The sequence below is a fragment of the Labrus mixtus genome, unplaced genomic scaffold (assembly GCF_963584025.1).
Source record: "Labrus mixtus unplaced genomic scaffold, fLabMix1.1 SCAFFOLD_84, whole genome shotgun sequence".
NCBI classification, from domain to species: Eukaryota; Metazoa; Chordata; class Actinopteri; order Labriformes; family Labridae; genus Labrus; species Labrus mixtus.
The window spans coordinates 1-7,500 of NW_026870233.1; positions in this window are offsets into that span (position 1 = coordinate 1).

The window sequence follows — 7,500 nt, forward strand, 5'->3', positions numbered from 1 at the left end:
CTAACCCTAACCCTAACCCTAACCCTAACCCTAACCCTAACCCTAACCCTAACCCTAACCCTAACCCTAACCCTAACCCTAACCCTAACCCTAACCCTAACCCTAACCCTAACCCTAACCCTAACCCTAACCCTAACCCTAACCCTAACCCTAACCCTAACCCTAACCCTAACCCTAACCCTAACCCTAACCCTAACCCTAACCCTAACCCTAACCCTAACCCTAACCCTAACCCTAACCCTAACCCTAACCCTAACCCTAACCCTAACCCTAACCCTAACCCTAACCCTAACCCTAACCCTAACCCTAACCCTAACCCTAACCCTAACCCTAACCCTAACCCTAACCCTAACCCTAACCCTAACCCTAACCCTAACCCTAACCCTAACCCTAACCCTAACCCTAACCCTAACCCTAACCCTAACCCTAACCCTAACCCTAACCCTAACCCTAACCCTAACCCTAACCCTAACCCTAACCCTAACCCTAACCCTAACCCTAACCCTAACCCTAACCCTAACCCTAACCCTAACCCTAACCCTAACCCTAACCCTAACCCTAACCCTAACCCTAACCCTAACCCTAACCCTAACCCTAACCCTAACCCTAACCCTAACCCTAACCCTAACCCTAACCCTAACCCTAACCCTAACCCTAACCCTAACCCTAACCCTAACCCTAACCCTAACCCTAACCCTAACCCTAACCCTAACCCTAACCCTAACCCTAACCCTAACCCTAACCCTAACCCTAACCCTAACCCTAACCCTAACCCTAACCCTAACCCTAACCCTAACCCTAACCCTAACCCTAACCCTAACCCTAACCCTAACCCTAACCCTAACCCTAACCCTAACCCTAACCCTAACCCTAACCCTAACCCTAACCCTAACCCTAACCCTAACCCTAACCCTAACCCTAACCCTAACCCTAACCCTAACCCTAACCCTAACCCTAACCCTAACCCTAACCCTAACCCTAACCCTAACCCTAACCCTAACCCTAACCCTAACCCTAACCCTAACCCTAACCCTAACCCTAACCCTAACCCTAACCCTAACCCTAACCCTAACCCTAACCCTAACCCTAACCCTAACCCTAACCCTAACCCTAACCCTAACCCTAACCCTAACCCTAACCCTAACCCTAACCCTAACCCTAACCCTAACCCTAACCCTAACCCTAACCCTAACCCTAACCCTAACCCTAACCCTAACCCTAACCCTAACCCTAACCCTAACCCTAACCCTAACCCTAACCCTAACCCTAACCCTAACCCTAACCCTAACCCTAACCCTAACCCTAACCCTAACCCTAACCCTAACCCTAACCCTAACCCTAACCCTAACCCTAACCCTAACCCTAACCCTAACCCTAACCCTAACCCTAACCCTAACCCTAACCCTAACCCTAACCCTAACCCTAACCCTAACCCTAACCCTAACCCTAACCCTAACCCTAACCCTAACCCTAACCCTAACCCTAACCCTAACCCTAACCCTAACCCTAACCCTAACCCTAACCCTAACCCTAACCCTAACCCTAACCCTAACCCTAACCCTAACCCTAACCCTAACCCTAACCCTAACCCTAACCCTAACCCTAACCCTAACCCTAACCCTAACCCTAACCCTAACCCTAACCCTAACCCTAACCCTAACCCTAACCCTAACCCTAACCCTAACCCTAACCCTAACCCTAACCCTAACCCTAACCCTAACCCTAACCCTAACCCTAACCCTAACCCTAACCCTAACCCTAACCCTAACCCTAACCCTAACCCTAACCCTAACCCTAACCCTAACCCTAACCCTAACCCTAACCCTAACCCTAACCCTAACCCTAACCCTAACCCTAACCCTAACCCTAACCCTAACCCTAACCCTAACCCTAACCCTAACCCTAACCCTAACCCTAACCCTAACCCTAACCCTAACCCTAACCCTAACCCTAACCCTAACCCTAACCCTAACCCTAACCCTAACCCTAACCCTAACCCTAACCCTAACCCTAACCCTAACCCTAACCCTAACCCTAACCCTAACCCTAACCCTAACCCTAACCCTAACCCTAACCCTAACCCTAACCCTAACCCTAACCCTAACCCTAACCCTAACCCTAACCCTAACCCTAACCCTAACCCTAACCCTAACCCTAACCCTAACCCTAACCCTAACCCTAACCCTAACCCTAACCCTAACCCTAACCCTAACCCTAACCCTAACCCTAACCCTAACCCTAACCCTAACCCTAACCCTAACCCTAACCCTAACCCTAACCCTAACCCTAACCCTAACCCTAACCCTAACCCTAACCCTAACCCTAACCCTAACCCTAACCCTAACCCTAACCCTAACCCTAACCCTAACCCTAACCCTAACCCTAACCCTAACCCTAACCCTAACCCTAACCCTAACCCTAACCCTAACCCTAACCCTAACCCTAACCCTAACCCTAACCCTAACCCTAACCCTAACCCTAACCCTAACCCTAACCCTAACCCTAACCCTAACCCTAACCCTAACCCTAACCCTAACCCTAACCCTAACCCTAACCCTAACCCTAACCCTAACCCTAACCCTAACCCTAACCCTAACCCTAACCCTAACCCTAACCCTAACCCTAACCCTAACCCTAACCCTAACCCTAACCCTAACCCTAACCCTAACCCTAACCCTAACCCTAACCCTAACCCTAACCCTAACCCTAACCCTAACCCTAACCCTAACCCTAACCCTAACCCTAACCCTAACCCTAACCCTAACCCTAACCCTAACCCTAACCCTAACCCTAACCCTAACCCTAACCCTAACCCTAACCCTAACCCTAACCCTAACCCTAACCCTAACCCTAACCCTAACCCTAACCCTAACCCTAACCCTAACCCTAACCCTAACCCTAACCCTAACCCTAACCCTAACCCTAACCCTAACCCTAACCCTAACCCTAACCCTAACCCTAACCCTAACCCTAACCCTAACCCTAACCCTAACCCTAACCCTAACCCTAACCCTAACCCTAACCCTAACCCTAACCCTAACCCTAACCCTAACCCTAACCCTAACCCTAACCCTAACCCTAACCCTAACCCTAACCCTAACCCTAACCCTAACCCTAACCCTAACCCTAACCCTAACCCTAACCCTAACCCTAACCCTAACCCTAACCCTAACCCTAACCCTAACCCTAACCCTAACCCTAACCCTAACCCTAACCCTAACCCTAACCCTAACCCTAACCCTAACCCTAACCCTAACCCTAACCCTAACCCTAACCCTAACCCTAACCCTAACCCTAACCCTAACCCTAACCCTAACCCTAACCCTAACCCTAACCCTAACCCTAACCCTAACCCTAACCCTAACCCTAACCCTAACCCTAACCCTAACCCTAACCCTAACCCTAACCCTAACCCTAACCCTAACCCTAACCCTAACCCTAACCCTAACCCTAACCCTAACCCTAACCCTAACCCTAACCCTAACCCTAACCCTAACCCTAACCCTAACCCTAACCCTAACCCTAACCCTAACCCTAACCCTAACCCTAACCCTAACCCTAACCCTAACCCTAACCCTAACCCTAACCCTAACCCTAACCCTAACCCTAACCCTAACCCTAACCCTAACCCTAACCCTAACCCTAACCCTAACCCTAACCCTAACCCTAACCCTAACCCTAACCCTAACCCTAACCCTAACCCTAACCCTAACCCTAACCCTAACCCTAACCCTAACCCTAACCCTAACCCTAACCCTAACCCTAACCCTAACCCTAACCCTAACCCTAACCCTAACCCTAACCCTAACCCTAACCCTAACCCTAACCCTAACCCTAACCCTAACCCTAACCCTAACCCTAACCCTAACCCTAACCCTAACCCTAACCCTAACCCTAACCCTAACCCTAACCCTAACCCTAACCCTAACCCTAACCCTAACCCTAACCCTAACCCTAACCCTAACCCTAACCCTAACCCTAACCCTAACCCTAACCCTAACCCTAACCCTAACCCTAACCCTAACCCTAACCCTAACCCTAACCCTAACCCTAACCCTAACCCTAACCCTAACCCTAACCCTAACCCTAACCCTAACCCTAACCCTAACCCTAACCCTAACCCTAACCCTAACCCTAACCCTAACCCTAACCCTAACCCTAACCCTAACCCTAACCCTAACCCTAACCCTAACCCTAACCCTAACCCTAACCCTAACCCTAACCCTAACCCTAACCCTAACCCTAACCCTAACCCTAACCCTAACCCTAACCCTAACCCTAACCCTAACCCTAACCCTAACCCTAACCCTAACCCTAACCCTAACCCTAACCCTAACCCTAACCCTAACCCTAACCCTAACCCTAACCCTAACCCTAACCCTAACCCTAACCCTAACCCTAACCCTAACCCTAACCCTAACCCTAACCCTAACCCTAACCCTAACCCTAACCCTAACCCTAACCCTAACCCTAACCCTAACCCTAACCCTAACCCTAACCCTAACCCTAACCCTAACCCTAACCCTAACCCTAACCCTAACCCTAACCCTAACCCTAACCCTAACCCTAACCCTAACCCTAACCCTAACCCTAACCCTAACCCTAACCCTAACCCTAACCCTAACCCTAACCCTAACCCTAACCCTAACCCTAACCCTAACCCTAACCCTAACCCTAACCCTAACCCTAACCCTAACCCTAACCCTAACCCTAACCCTAACCCTAACCCTAACCCTAACCCTAACCCTAACCCTAACCCTAACCCTAACCCTAACCCTAACCCTAACCCTAACCCTAACCCTAACCCTAACCCTAACCCTAACCCTAACCCTAACCCTAACCCTAACCCTAACCCTAACCCTAACCCTAACCCTAACCCTAACCCTAACCCTAACCCTAACCCTAACCCTAACCCTAACCCTAACCCTAACCCTAACCCTAACCCTAACCCTAACCCTAACCCTAACCCTAACCCTAACCCTAACCCTAACCCTAACCCTAACCCTAACCCTAACCCTAACCCTAACCCTAACCCTAACCCTAACCCTAACCCTAACCCTAACCCTAACCCTAACCCTAACCCTAACCCTAACCCTAACCCTAACCCTAACCCTAACCCTAACCCTAACCCTAACCCTAACCCTAACCCTAACCCTAACCCTAACCCTAACCCTAACCCTAACCCTAACCCTAACCCTAACCCTAACCCTAACCCTAACCCTAACCCTAACCCTAACCCTAACCCTAACCCTAACCCTAACCCTAACCCTAACCCTAACCCTAACCCTAACCCTAACCCTAACCCTAACCCTAACCCTAACCCTAACCCTAACCCTAACCCTAACCCTAACCCTAACCCTAACCCTAACCCTAACCCTAACCCTAACCCTAACCCTAACCCTAACCCTAACCCTAACCCTAACCCTAACCCTAACCCTAACCCTAACCCTAACCCTAACCCTAACCCTAACCCTAACCCTAACCCTAACCCTAACCCTAACCCTAACCCTAACCCTAACCCTAACCCTAACCCTAACCCTAACCCTAACCCTAACCCTAACCCTAACCCTAACCCTAACCCTAACCCTAACCCTAACCCTAACCCTAACCCTAACCCTAACCCTAACCCTAACCCTAACCCTAACCCTAACCCTAACCCTAACCCTAACCCTAACCCTAACCCTAACCCTAACCCTAACCCTAACCCTAACCCTAACCCTAACCCTAACCCTAACCCTAACCCTAACCCTAACCCTAACCCTAACCCTAACCCTAACCCTAACCCTAACCCTAACCCTAACCCTAACCCTAACCCTAACCCTAACCCTAACCCTAACCCTAACCCTAACCCTAACCCTAACCCTAACCCTAACCCTAACCCTAACCCTAACCCTAACCCTAACCCTAACCCTAACCCTAACCCTAACCCTAACCCTAACCCTAACCCTAACCCTAACCCTAACCCTAACCCTAACCCTAACCCTAACCCTAACCCTAACCCTAACCCTAACCCTAACCCTAACCCTAACCCTAACCCTAACCCTAACCCTAACCCTAACCCTAACCCTAACCCTAACCCTAACCCTAACCCTAACCCTAACCCTAACCCTAACCCTAACCCTAACCCTAACCCTAACCCTAACCCTAACCCTAACCCTAACCCTAACCCTAACCCTAACCCTAACCCTAACCCTAACCCTAACCCTAACCCTAACCCTAACCCTAACCCTAACCCTAACCCTAACCCTAACCCTAACCCTAACCCTAACCCTAACCCTAACCCTAACCCTAACCCTAACCCTAACCCTAACCCTAACCCTAACCCTAACCCTAACCCTAACCCTAACCCTAACCCTAACCCTAACCCTAACCCTAACCCTAACCCTAACCCTAACCCTAACCCTAACCCTAACCCTAACCCTAACCCTAACCCTAACCCTAACCCTAACCCTAACCCTAACCCTAACCCTAACCCTAACCCTAACCCTAACCCTAACCCTAACCCTAACCCTAACCCTAACCCTAACCCTAACCCTAACCCTAACCCTAACCCTAACCCTAACCCTAACCCTAACCCTAACCCTAACCCTAACCCTAACCCTAACCCTAACCCTAACCCTAACCCTAACCCTAACCCTAACCCTAACCCTAACCCTAACCCTAACCCTAACCCTAACCCTAACCCTAACCCTAACCCTAACCCTAACCCTAACCCTAACCCTAACCCTAACCCTAACCCTAACCCTAACCCTAACCCTAACCCTAACCCTAACCCTAACCCTAACCCTAACCCTAACCCTAACCCTAACCCTAACCCTAACCCTAACCCTAACCCTAACCCTAACCCTAACCCTAACCCTAACCCTAACCCTAACCCTAACCCTAACCCTAACCCTAACCCTAACCCTAACCCTAACCCTAACCCTAACCCTAACCCTAACCCTAACCCTAACCCTAACCCTAACCCTAACCCTAACCCTAACCCTAACCCTAACCCTAACCCTAACCCTAACCCTAACCCTAACCCTAACCCTAACCCTAACCCTAACCCTAACCCTAACCCTAACCCTAACCCTAACCCTAACCCTAACCCTAACCCTAACCCTAACCCTAACCCTAACCCTAACCCTAACCCTAACCCTAACCCTAACCCTAACCCTAACCCTAACCCTAACCCTAACCCTAACCCTAACCCTAACCCTAACCCTAACCCTAACCCTAACCCTAACCCTAACCCTAACCCTAACCCTAACCCTAACCCTAACCCTAACCCTAACCCTAACCCTAACCCTAACCCTAACCCTAACCCTAACCCTAACCCTAACCCTAACCCTAACCCTAACCCTAACCCTAACCCTAACCCTAACCCTAACCCTAACCCTAACCCTAACCCTAACCCTAACCCTAACCCTAACCCTAACCCTAACCCTAACCCTAACCCTAACCCTAACCCTAACCCTAACCCTAACCCTAACCCTAACCCTAACCCTAACCCTAACC